Source organism: Schistocerca americana, chromosome 3, assembly GCF_021461395.2.
Source record: "Schistocerca americana isolate TAMUIC-IGC-003095 chromosome 3, iqSchAmer2.1, whole genome shotgun sequence".
In the NCBI taxonomy this organism is placed as follows: Eukaryota; Metazoa; Arthropoda; class Insecta; order Orthoptera; family Acrididae; genus Schistocerca; species Schistocerca americana.
This window is the reverse complement of record NC_060121.1, coordinates 707,712,980-707,725,873: the sequence shown is the minus strand read 5'-3', so window position 1 is coordinate 707,725,873 and position 12,894 is coordinate 707,712,980. Positions and strand designations below refer to the sequence as shown.

General features: G+C 47.5%; 4 non-coding genes across 4 annotated transcripts; all 4 read right to left on the bottom strand.

Annotated features, from left to right (window-relative positions):
* Positions 1–360: 360 nt before the first annotated feature.
* Positions 361–567, bottom strand: LOC124608468. The gene has a single exon (XR_006979104.1). It is a non-coding gene; the product is annotated as a small nucleolar RNA U3 (small nucleolar RNA).
* Positions 568–2,991: 2,424 nt separating this feature from the next.
* Positions 2,992–3,110, bottom strand: LOC124608679. The gene has a single exon (XR_006979285.1). It is a non-coding gene; the product is annotated as a U5 spliceosomal RNA (small nuclear RNA).
* A 7,032-nt stretch (positions 3,111–10,142) lies between these two features.
* LOC124608467 lies at positions 10,143–10,349 on the bottom strand. The gene has a single exon (XR_006979103.1). It is a non-coding gene; the product is annotated as a small nucleolar RNA U3 (small nucleolar RNA).
* Positions 10,350–12,775: 2,426 nt separating this feature from the next.
* LOC124608649 lies at positions 12,776–12,894 on the bottom strand. Its single transcript, XR_006979261.1, has one exon. It is a non-coding gene; the product is annotated as a U5 spliceosomal RNA (small nuclear RNA).

The following is a 12,894-nucleotide window of genomic DNA, read 5'->3' as shown; positions in this document are numbered from 1 at the left end:
CAAATCGCTCAATTCATGTTTGCTAGCCAAACGTGCTCCTCCTAAATGTTTCGTACATCATGCATTAGTGGTGATTATCAACACTGTGTTGTGTGTCAGCTTTTTATGGTCATCAATTGCACTCTTCTTGTGTTGCTCACTCAGTCTTGTAACTCAAAAGTACGTCGTTGTCATCCAAGCCTAGCACTTGGAGCAGGCCAAATCAAATGCCTCGTCCCCGTGACACTCGAGAAACTTCCACAAGGCTTTCATGACATGTCGCAATCAATGTCCTTCCACAACCTGCAGCGACATTTCTGCAACGACGCGGGTCCCGATACCAAAGGTATGACTTACGCTTCTGATCTATATAATAAAACCACCACTCGGAAAGCGCTATTCCCTTCCCACATCCCTCAGAATGTGGTGAACGATCATCGATTACAACCAAGATGCGATGAATCTCGATCGCAAGCCTCACGCTCAGGGAGAGTGCTACCACTCATCATCGTGGTTACGTCTACTCCAGCTTTGAACTAGAGAGAGTTGAAGACATACTACAGAAATGATCCTGTGAAGTATGATCTTGCTTGCAAGCTATCACCGCTCGCTACTTATGCCACGAGACCGTCAACACGCCCTACGAGAATACGACACACTCTTCACATTTCGCGATTTACAAGCTCCGACATTCTGCAAAGAACCTACTTCTACTCTCACTTGGCCGCCATGATCTCGCTCAGCTATTTTGTGCGCTACCAGTGCTTCTTGCGTTCCGAAATGAGAGACCATTGCCTCAGGCGAGACTGTATGTAAACACCACTTGCACCTCCGGCCGCTAGATGGCGGCCTGGGGCACATACAGTAGCATTCTACGGCGCAAGCAGACACGCCAAATAGCCACTGAAAGAGAAACACACAAGAGGGCATTCATAGGACTCTTGTGCTTTCTTTAAAACCGCCTCTCTCTTCGAAATTTTTCGCACAGCACTAGCTCATTCACCTCACTCTAACAGTGCGAACTCTTGTCGATATTTGGCCTCTTTCATGCATACTTCCTCTTTCGTTTCACTTTGCGTCTTACTTGATACCCGCCCTTGGAGCTGCTGACATACAATACTCGCAACAAATGTGTTTCTCTCTGTATCTCTTTTCGCCTATCACGAGTATTGCTTTTCCTCACATGGCAATTATGAAAACACCCACAGCTGAACAAACACTTCAATTCAGCGCCACGTCCATACTATCAATCATACACCAGTAATTTCACAGCTACTTGCTCCACTAATACATTTCTTTTGTATACTGTTAAACAGATGAAGAATCAAAGTATACAACAAGTCTCTATGAACATCACTGTCAGGACATTTTACAGACCTACGCATACCATGCCAATCTGTATGCTTCAACTATGATGGCCCATGTGCTATGAATACAGAAATTTCTCATAAAATAACAAATAATTTTACAACTATACAACTACTCCGACAAGCTCCCTACTAAAATGCTACATGTTTAGCAATCCCCCCATCATCTCAGAATAATCCCAAGCAGTGCTTTCATCCCATGAGCACTTCTTTGCAAGCAAAACCACAAACTACTTTTTATACTAGCTTCCTTGTCACAGTGAACAGGAAACTAATGCTAGTGCCTCAGTTTACTAAAAAGCTTCTTTCGCTTGCAACATATAAACTACCAACTTGAACCTCACACACACACACACACACACACACACACACATACAGAAAACTTAATTCCACAGAAATTTAGGAGTAACAGTGGTTACCTCACATTTTCATACATACTCAAATAGCTACTTCTGTGCACTTCACACAATGTTCTCATCGTGTTCCACCAGAGAACACAGTTATCACTATGCATGGATTCTGGTAAAAGAGCATTAAAAAAACAAACAGCCTGATCAAAGTGATTATCTGCACATCCTCTGCCAATATCATGTCACTCTATACCCGAGGGAAACTAGAATGCAGGGAAAGGAGCTTTGTTGTGAGCACTGTGTTGGTATTTCATCATTTACTGACCAAAGTCTTCTCAAGCCAAGTATGCACCAGCTCTGTGTATGGCTGGGTCAATCAAGAGCCCCTATCAATTTTACTTAAAAGACAAGCAGCATCAACAACTCACAGGAGGCACTGAACATTTTTACCATTATCTGCACCACCTTCCACTGATTTACTGAAGAAGAAACTGCAAAGTCTGCCCAATTTTGTACACAAGTAATCTTGAAAACATTGGAGTCAACAGCAGATACATAGTTTCCAAGACTGTAGCTAGGAACAACCCTTCAATTTCAAGATTTATCTCTCACTGAGACACACCATACCCAAACTACACCTAGCAGGAAATTACTACTTACTTCATTTCTAGCTATTTATGTCATATTCAACAACTGTCTCTTTCTCACCTAAATCTTCTACACAACTGAGTACACTGTTATGAACAAACACATTATGGCAACAAGCCAGTGTCACTAATATCCACTCTATTGAAAACCATTTAAATACTCATCCTGCCCAACTAACCACCATCTTCGGCCCAAAGCTCACTCACATCATACCTACAAATCACAAACTTCTGTGGTAAAAATAATTTTGGGTTTCAAAACATAATCTACTAATCACATACCAGTATTTCTTACAAAGCCTATCATTCATCATTCACTTCAAAATATCAGTTTATATGCTGTTGTGCAACTGCAGTGCAAGTAAACACTCTCAAATCATCTAGAACTGAGGTACGGAAAGGGTTCACCAAGTGTTTCCAGGTAGTCCTGTAGCTCCCTCTCTGTCTTTACACAATCGTCTAACACACTGTACGCCATTTCAGGGCAAATGTACTTGTTTCATTATACTACGACACGGCCTATTACAATTTCAAATTTTAAAAAAACAAATATCTGCCTGATCCAACGTCATCCGCTACTCCACGCCCTTCATTCACACAACACAATCTACCTCTTGCTACTTACATTACGTTTTCACTTGTGATTATGGCTCAGCAATAGCCGAGCACTACGAAAAATACCTTATAGACCCATTTAATGTTCCCCTCCACGGAAATCTTTAGTAAAAGGCGAAAGATTTATTCGTTTTGAAGGGAAACCAGAGTGCCGATCAACGCCCTCACTTCAATACTTATGGCTGCTTCTCTATTACTTCTCCGCGAGAACGCGGAAAATTCTTTCCGTCTTGTCTACTTCTCTACCGTCAACAGACTTCCAGTGTCATGCAAGCACACACCCCAAACTAACTGTCAACGCTGAAACACGTGTCTGCCAAATGTCGTCGCTATTACTCTTTAGTTAACTATTTTCATCATTTCTGTCACCATTCAAGCTGCTTCATTACCTCACCTGCCGACAGATGGCAGCACGCCTAATTCCTGTCGGCGACTCACCGTCCGACATACAACGTCCGACACACAACTGCCCGCACTGCTCTGCATCTAACACTAATCTCTCTCCTCCCTACCACATTCGTTCACTGAAAAAACTGACAACTAGACAGTTCTTTGTACGCAAAACTAGGCCACATCAGACGCAACGTGTATGTAGATGTATGGTGCAAGGGAAATATCCCCCTACTCCCACACATCTAATTAATACTAGTTGACAACAGAAGTAAAATTTCTGTCGATAGTATTTGAACCAGTCTTATTCATTTGCCAATTTCATGCATTCCTTCTTGCAGATAACAGTGCCTTGCAAATCGCTCAATTCATGTTTGCTAGCCAAACGTGCTCCTCCTAAATGTTTCGTACATCATGCATTAGTGGTGATTATCAACACTGTGTTGTGTGTCAGCTTTTTATGGTCATCAATTGCACTCTTCTTGTGTTGCTCACTCAGTCTTGTAACTCAAAAGTACGTCGTTGTCATCCAAGCCTAGCACTTGGAGCAGGCCAAATCAAATGGCTCGTCCCCGTGACACTCGAGAAACTTCCACAAGGCTTTCATGACATGTCGCAATCAAAGTCCTTCCACAACCTGCAGCGACATTTCTGCAACGACGCGGGTCCCGATACCAAAGGTATGACTTACGCTTCTTTTTTTTTTTTTTTTTTTTTTTGTGGTTTTCGGGCGCACAACTTCAATGGTCATTAGCGCCCTGACTACTCTAAGAATGCACCGCGAGGCACAAGTTGACAACAACAACTAAAAGGGAAAACACAATAAAAGACAGACTGACAGGCAGAGGATTAAAAAACATCATCAAATGTCCTTAGCGAGGTGTGTCAAATTGATAAAACAAAGAACACGAGCAGCTGCTCGTGGGTCATCCGCTAAAATGGCATCGAAAGTATTAGGTAGGTTAAGATCGAGGCGCAGTGTGTTAAGATCAGGACAGGACATTAAAATGTGTCTAACCGTCAGCAAGTGCGCACATGGGCAGAACGGCGCCGGCGCAGCCGTCAGCAGATGGCGATGGCTGAACCGGCAGTGTCCAATTCTTAACCTTGCTAAAACGACCTCCTCCCGCCGAGAAGGGCGTGAGGAGGACGTCCAAGCCACGGGAAGAGGTTTTAAGGCCCGAAGCTTGTTGTCGGTAAGTGCAGCCCAATCGGCATGCCACAGCGACACAACGCGCCGACAAATGACCCTGCTAAAATCGGACGAAGGGACACAACAAGAAGCTGTCCGAGGCTGGAGGACCGCAGCCTTGGCCGCGGCATCTGCAGCTTCGTTCCCAGGGATACCGACATGGCCGGGACCCCACAGAAAGCTAACCGGCGTACCGACGTCCACCAGCTGCTGAAGAGAGCGTTGGATCCGGTGTACGAAAGGGTGAACCGGGTACGGATCACTGAGGCTCTGGATGGCGCTCAGGGAATCTGAGCAGATGACATAAGCAGAATGTCGGTGGCGGCAGATGTAAAGAACAGCCTGGTAGAGGGCAAAGAGCTCAGCTGTGAAGACCGAACAATGGCCATGGAGCCGGTATTGGAAACTTTGTGCCCCGACAATAAAGGAACACCCGACCCCGTCATTGGTCTTAGAGCCATCTGTATAAATGAATGTCATGTTGTTGAACTTCGAACGAAGTTCCAAAAAACGGGAGTGGTAGACCGAACCGGGGGTGACCTCTTTTGGGAGCGAGCTGAGGTCGAGGTGAACGCGGACCTGAGCCTGGAGCCAAGGTGGCGTGCGGCTCTCGCCCACTCGAAAGGTTGCAGGGAGTGAAAAATGAAGGTGTTGAAGGAGGCGACGAAAGCGAACTCCAGGGGGTAGCAAGGCAGAGACATACAACCCGTATTGAAGGTCAAGAGAGTCGTCAAAAAAGGAACGATAAGACGGATGGTCGGGCATTGACAGTAGCCGACAGGCATACCGACAAAGCAGTATATCGCGCCGGTAGGTGAGTGGCAATTCGCCAGCGTCAGCATGAAGACTCTCTACGGGACTGGTATAAAATGCTCCGATCGCAAGTCGTAAACCCCGATGTTGTATGGAGTTGAGGCGGCGTAAGATGGATGGCCGTGCAGAGGAGTATACGAAGCTCCCATAATCCAGCTTGGAGCGGACGATCGACCGATATAGACGAAGTAGGACGGTTCGATCCGCTCCCCACGACATACCACTGAGAACACGGAGGACATTTAAAGAACGGGTACAACGGGCGGCCAAATATGACACATGTGGAGACCAGCTAAGTTTCCTGTCAAAGGTAAGGCCTAAAAATTTGATTGTCTCCACGAGTGGGAGAGCGACGGGACCGAGTCGTAAGGACGGTGGGAGAAACTCTTTGTAGCGCCAGAAGTTAATACAGACCGTCTTCTCGGCAGAAAAACGGAAGCCATTGGCGACACTCCAGGAGTAAAGACGGTCAAGAGAACGCTGAAGACAGCGCTCCAGGACACGTGCACACTGCGCGCTGCAATAGATGGTAAAATCGTCCACGAAAAGGGAGCCTGATACATCAGCTGGGAGGCAATCCATTATTGGATTGATCGCGATGGCGAAGAGAGCGACGCTCAAAACTGAGCCCTGTGGCACCCCATTCTCCTGGCGAAAGGTGTCGGACAGGACAGAACCCACACGTACCCGAAACTGTCGATCCATTAAAAAGGAATGAATAAAAAGAGGGAGGCGACCGCGAAAGCCCCATGTATGCATGGTGCGGAGAATGCCCGCCCTCCAACAGGTGTCGTAAGCCTTCTCCAAATCAAAGAACACAGCCGCGGTCGGGCGCTTCCGCAAGAAGTTATTCATAATGAAGGTCGACAAGGTAACCAGATGGTCAACAGCAGAGCGGCGCCTTCGAAATCCACATTGTACATTGGTAAGTAGGCGTCGAGACTCGAGCAGCCAAACCAATCGAGAGTTAACCATTCGCTCCATCACTTTACAGACACAGCTGGTAAGCGAGATAGGTCGATAACTGGAAGGCAAGTGCTTGTCCTTCCCCGGCTTAGGAATCGGGACAACAATAGACTCGCGCCAGCATGCGGGAACATGTCCCTCAATCCAGATGCGATTGTATGTACGAAGAAGAAAACCTTTACCCGCAGGAGAAAGGTTCTTCAGCATCTGAATATGAATAGAATCAGGCCCTGGAGCGGAGGACCGTGATCGGCCAAGTGCGGTTTCGAGTTCCCGCATGGTGAATGGGGCATTATAACTTTCACAATTCGAGGAGCGGAAGTCAGGTGGCCTAGCCTCCTCTGCCTGTTTGCGGGGGAGGAAGGCAGGGTGGTAATGAGCGGAGCTCGAAACCTCGGCGAAAAAGCGGCCGAAGGCATTGGAGACAGCCTCAGGGGCCACAAGGACTTCATTCGCGACCTTCAAGCCAGAAACTGGGGAGTGGACCTTAGTGCCAGATAGCCGGCGCAGGCTACCCCAGACAACAGAAGAAGGAGTAGAACTGTTGAAGGTGCTTGTGAAAGCAGCCCAGCTGACTTTCTTGCTTTCTTTAATAATACGACGACACTGAGCACGTAATCGTTTATAATTAATACAATTCGCCACTGTAGGGTGGCGCTTAAAGGTGCGTAAAGCACGTCGACGAGCACGTAAAGCGTCTCTACATGCTGCGGTCCACCAGGGGACCGGTACGCGACGTGGAGAAGAAGTAGGGTGAGGGATGGAATATTCAGCAGCAGCGAGAATGACTTCCGTGAGGTGTGCGACCTGACGATCGCAGCTTGTGAAGGTTTGATCCTGAAAGGTAGCCCTGGAAGAGAAGAGCTCCCAGTCTGCCTTGGAGATGGTCCAACGAGAGGAGCACGGAGAGGGAGTATGCTGCAGGAGATGGATAACACACGGGAAGTGGTCGCTCGAATATGTATCAGAAAGTGCATACCACTCAAACCGGCGTGCAAGTTGGGGAGTACATATAGAGAGGTCTAAATGGGAATAGGTGTGAGATGTGTCCGAAAGAAAAGTAGGGGCGCCAGTATTGAGGCAGACAAGATCGAGCTGGTTGAAAAGGTCTGCTAACAAGGAGCCCCTCGGGCAGGATGCTGGAGAGCCCCAAAGGGGATGGTGGGCATTGAAGTCTCCAGTTAACAAAAATGGTGCAGGTAGCTGAGCAATAAGTTGCATCACGTCTGCCCTGGTAACGGCAGATGACGATGGAGTGTAAACGGTACAAAAGGAAAACGTAAAAGTGGGGAGAGTAATGCGGATGGCAACTGCCTGCAGGCCGGTGTGCAACGTGATGGGATCGTAGTAAATATCATCCCGGACCAGCAACATAACCCCTCCATGAGCTGGGATACCTACCACAGGGGGTAGGTCAAAACGCACAGAGGTGTAGTGTGCCAAGGCAATTTGATCGCATGGGCGTAGCTTCGTTTCCTGGAGGGCTACGACAAGCGGACGGTGCAAGCGGAGCAGCAACTTCAAGTCCTCTCGGTTGGAGCGAATGCTGCGAATATTCCAGTGAATAAGTGCCATCGTAAGAAAAGAAAGATGAGAGAAGTGGTCACCTCGAAGGCCGCTTAGGGCCTGGCTTCGAGCGAGCACTGCCGCCGCTATCAGTAGGCGGACAGTCATCGTCCATTGGGTCTATAGGGTCATCGGCCATCTCGGGAGGATGGCCGGGAGGGGGAACTTCCTCCGCCAGTGAACGGCCAGATGTACGGCGACCAGCGGTGCGGCCAGGCGAAACGGATGACGGCCTGGGGCGGCAGCCGCTGGGTGGCGCAAGAGAAGAAATGCGCCGTGGCGGGGAAGGAGAACTGTGCTTCCTATGCGCCTTTTTGGAAGGACGTGTAGTGGAAGTACCGGTAGAAGGCTGTGAGGTCGAGGTACGGAGGAAGTCTGCACGGGATGGTTCCTTCTTGAAGGCCCGTGCATCTGACTTCGGTGTCTTCGTTTTAGCAGAAGCTGAAGAAGGTGCTCGTGTCTGTGGGGTGATGGGAGGAAGAGGAGACGTCGACCGCGCGATCTTAGCACTGGCCGAACGGACGACCGTGGTGCTGAAGGTCAGATCGCATGTCTGGGTTGCTACCTCCCGGGTAGTCCGAGGAGAGGCGAGGACAGTACTGTATTTCCCCGCTGGGAGCAGCGTGGGCTTCCTACTAGCCAATAGCTTGCGAGCAGCCGAGGTGGACACTTTCTCTTTGACCCGAATTTCCTGGATACAGCGTTCTTCCTTATAGACAGGACAGTCGCGGGAGGATGCTGCATGGTCACCCTGACAGTTCACACAACGAGGAGACGGAGGTGGACAGTCACCCTCATGGGCATCCCTGCCACAGGTGACACATTTAGCCGCATTGGAACAAGACTGTCGAGTGTGATTGAAACGCTGACACTGGTAGCAGCGCGTAGGTGTCGGGATATAGGGGCGAACAGAAATAACCTCGTAGCCCGCCTTGATGCGCGATGGCAGCTTAACACTATCGAAGGTCAAGAAAATTGTCCGGGTCGGTACAAGGTCATTGTTGACCTTTTTCATGACCCTATGGACAGCCGTCACGCCCTGCTCAGCGAGGAATGATTGAAGCTCCTCGTCAGTCAATCCGTCGAGGGAGCCAGTATAGACCACACCACGAGACGAATTCAAAGTTCGGTGGGCCTCCACCCGGACAGGGAACGTGTACAGGAGGGTGGCCCGAAGCAGTTTTTGTGCCTGAAAGGCATTCTCAGTTTCCAGTAATAAGGTGCCGTTACGCAACCTGGTACAGGATTTGACAGATCCGGCTATGGCATCTACGCCCTTCTGAATAACGAAAGGGTTGACAGAGGAAAAATCCTTTCCGTCCTCAGTTCGAGAAACTACGAGGAACTGTGGGGCAGGCGGTAGTACTTTTGTCACTGATGGCTGGTCACGTTTCCGTTTTTGGGTCGAAGTCGAAAGAGATGGAGTAGAATCCATTGCGGAGGAATCCCCCATGATTGCCAGCGTCTCCGATGGCGCGCTCCTTCCTTGTGGGGACCCTCTCAGAGGGCACTCCCGCCTTAGGTGAATGTTTACACCTCAGGTCACACCTCCCGAGAAACAGACGGAGGGACCAATCGGCATGGTCAGAAGGTATCAGCTCAGGCAATCACCCCTCCCCGGGCCTGGCCTTTACCAGGGGGTACGCGCGTGCCTTACATGTCTACCCAGGGCGGGGACTTACGCGTTACCCCGTCACCGGCTACGCGTGCGAACGCGTGGGTCGGCCTTCAGGCACGCACAGGGAGGAAGGAAGAAGAGGAAAAAGAAGAGAGAGAGGGAGAAAGAGGACAGACTGTCTCAAACGCCGAGGCGGAGACCAGAGAAGGCAAGGAGAAGAAGGCAATGAGAAAGCAAGGGGAAGAAGGCAATAAGAAGGCAAGGAGAAGAAGGCAATGAGAAGGCAAGGAGAAAAAGGCAATGAGAAGGCAAGGAGAAAAAGGCAATGAGAAGGCAAGGAGAAAAAGGCAATGAGAAGGCAAGGAGAAGGCAAGGGAAAGAGTAAGGAAGACAGTGAGGTGGAGAAGAGCAAAGAAAGGAACCAACAAAAGGAAGGAAGAAACGAGAAGTGAAAAAACCAAAAGGACCACGATGATAGGTCGTGGAACCGTCCGTCTCCGGACGCAGGCGCGAACTACCCCCGTGAGGGGGATGGACTCCTTTTAGTCGCCTCTTACGACAGGCAGGAATACCGCGGGCCTATTCTAATCCCCGGACCCGCAGGGGGAGACTTACGCTTCTGATCTATATAATAAAACCACCACTCGGAAAGCGCTATTCCCTTCCCACATCCCTCAGAATGTGGTGAACGATCATCGATTACAACCAAGATGCGATGAATCTCGATCGCAAGCCTCACGCTCAGGGAGAGTGCTACCACTCATCATCGTGGTTACGTCTACTCCAGCTTTGAACTAGAGAGAGTTGAAGACATACTACAGAAATGATCCTGTGAAGTATGATCTTGCTTGCAAGCTATCACCGCTCGCTACTTATGCCACGAGACCGTCAACACGCCCTACGAGAATACGACACACTCTTCACATTTCGCGATTTACAAGCTCCGACATTCTGCAAAGAACCTACTTCTACTCTTACTTGGCCGCCATGATCTCGCTCAGCTATTTTGTGCGCTACCAGTGCTTCTTGCGTTCCGAAATGAGAGACCATTGCCTCAGGCGAGACTGTATGTAAACACCGCTTGCACCTCCGGCCGCTAGATGGCGGCCTGGGGCACATACAGTAGCATTCTACGGCGCAAGCAGACACGCCAAATAGCCACTGAAAGAGAAACACACAAGAGGGCATTCATAGGACTCTTGTGCTTTCTTTAAAACCGCCTCTCTCTTCGAAATTTTTCGCACAGCACTAGCTCATTCACCTCACTCTAACAGTGCGAACTCTTGTCGATATTTGGCCTCTTTCATGCATACTTCCTCTTTCGTTTCACTTTGCGTCTTACTTGATACCCGCCCTTGGAGCTGCTGACATACAATACTCGCAACAAATGTGTTTCTCTCTGTATCTCTTTTCGCCTATCACGAGTATTGCTTTTCCTCACATGGCAATTATGAAAACACCCACAGCTGAACAAACACTTCAATTCAGCGCCACGTCCATACTATCAATCATACACCAGTAATTTCACAGCTACTTGCTCCACTAATACATTTCTTTTGTCTACTGTTAAACAGATGAAGAATCAAAGTATACAACAAGTCTCTATGAACATCACTGTCAGGACATTTTACAGACCTACGCATACCATGCCAATCTGTATGCTTCAACTATGATGGCCCATGTGCTATGAATACAGAAATTTCTCATAAAATAACAAATAATTTTACAACTATACAACTACTCCGACAAGCTCCTTACTAAAATGCTACATGTTTAGCAATCCCCCCATCATCTCAGAATAATCCCAAGCAGTGCTTTCATCCCATGAGCACTTCTTTGCAAGCAAAACCACAAACTACTTTTTATACTAGCTTCCTTGTCACAGTGAACAGGAAACTAATGCTAGTGCCTCAGTTTACTAAAAAGCTTCTTTCGCTTGCAACATATAAACTACCAACTTGAACCTCACACACACACACACACACACACACACACACACATACAGAAAACTTAATTCCACAGAAATTTAGGAGTAACAGTGGTTACCTCACATTTTCATACATACTCAAATAGCTACTTCTGTGCACTTCACACAATGTTCTCATCGTGTTCCACCAGAGAACACAGTTATCACTATGCATGGATTCTGGTAAAAGAGCATTAAAAAAACAAACAGCCTGATCAAAGTGATTATCTGCACATCCTCTGCCAATATCATGTCACTCTATACCCGAGGGAAACTAGAATGCAGGGAAAGGAGCTTTGTTGTGAGCACTGTGTTGGTATTTCATCATTTACTGACCAAAGTCTTCTCAAGCCAAGTATGCACCAGCTCTGTGTATGGCTGGGTCAATCAAGAGCCCCTATCAATTTTACTTAAAAGACAAGCAGCATCAACAACTCACAGGAGGCACTGAACATTTTTACCATTATCTGCACCACCTTCCACTGATTTACTGAAGAAGAAACTGCAAAGTCTGCCCAATTTTGTACACAAGTAATCTTGAAAACATTGGAGTCAACAGCAGATACATAGTTTCCAAGACTGTAGCTAGGAACAACCCTTCAATTTCAAGATTTATCTCTCACTGAGACACACCATACCCAAACTACACCTAGCAGGAAATTACTACTTACTTCATTTCTAGCTATTTATGTCATATTCAACAACTGTCTCTTTCTCACCTAAATCTTCTACACAACTGAGTACACTGTTATGAACAAACACATTATGGCAACAAGCCAGTGTCACTAATATCCACTCTATTGAAAACCATTTAAATACTCATCCTGCCCAACTAACCACCATCTTCGGCCCAAAGCTCACTCACATCATACCTACAAATCACAAACTTCTGTGGTAAAAATAATTTTGGGTTTCAAAACATAATCTACTAATCACATACCAGTATTTCTTACAAAGCCTATCATTCATCATTCACTTCAAAATATCAGTTTATATGCTGTTGTGCAACTGCAGTGCAAGTAAACACTCTCAAATCATCTAGAACTGAGGTACGGAAAGGGTTCACCAAGTGTTTCCAGGTAGTCCTGTAGCTCCCTCTCTGTCTTTACACAATCGTCTAACACACTGTACGCCATTTCAGGGCAAATGTACTTGTTTCATTATACTACGACACGGCCTATTACAATTTCAAATTTTAAAAAAACAAATATCTGCCTGATCCAACGTCATCCGCTACTCCACGCCCTTCATTCACACAACACAATCTACCTCTTGCTACTTACATTACGTTTTCACTTGTGATTATGGCTCAGCAATAGCCGAGCACTACGAAAAATACCTTATAGACTCATTTAATGTTCCCCTCCACGGAAATCTTTAGTAAAAGGCGAAAGATTTATTCGTTTTGAAGGGAAACCAGAGTGC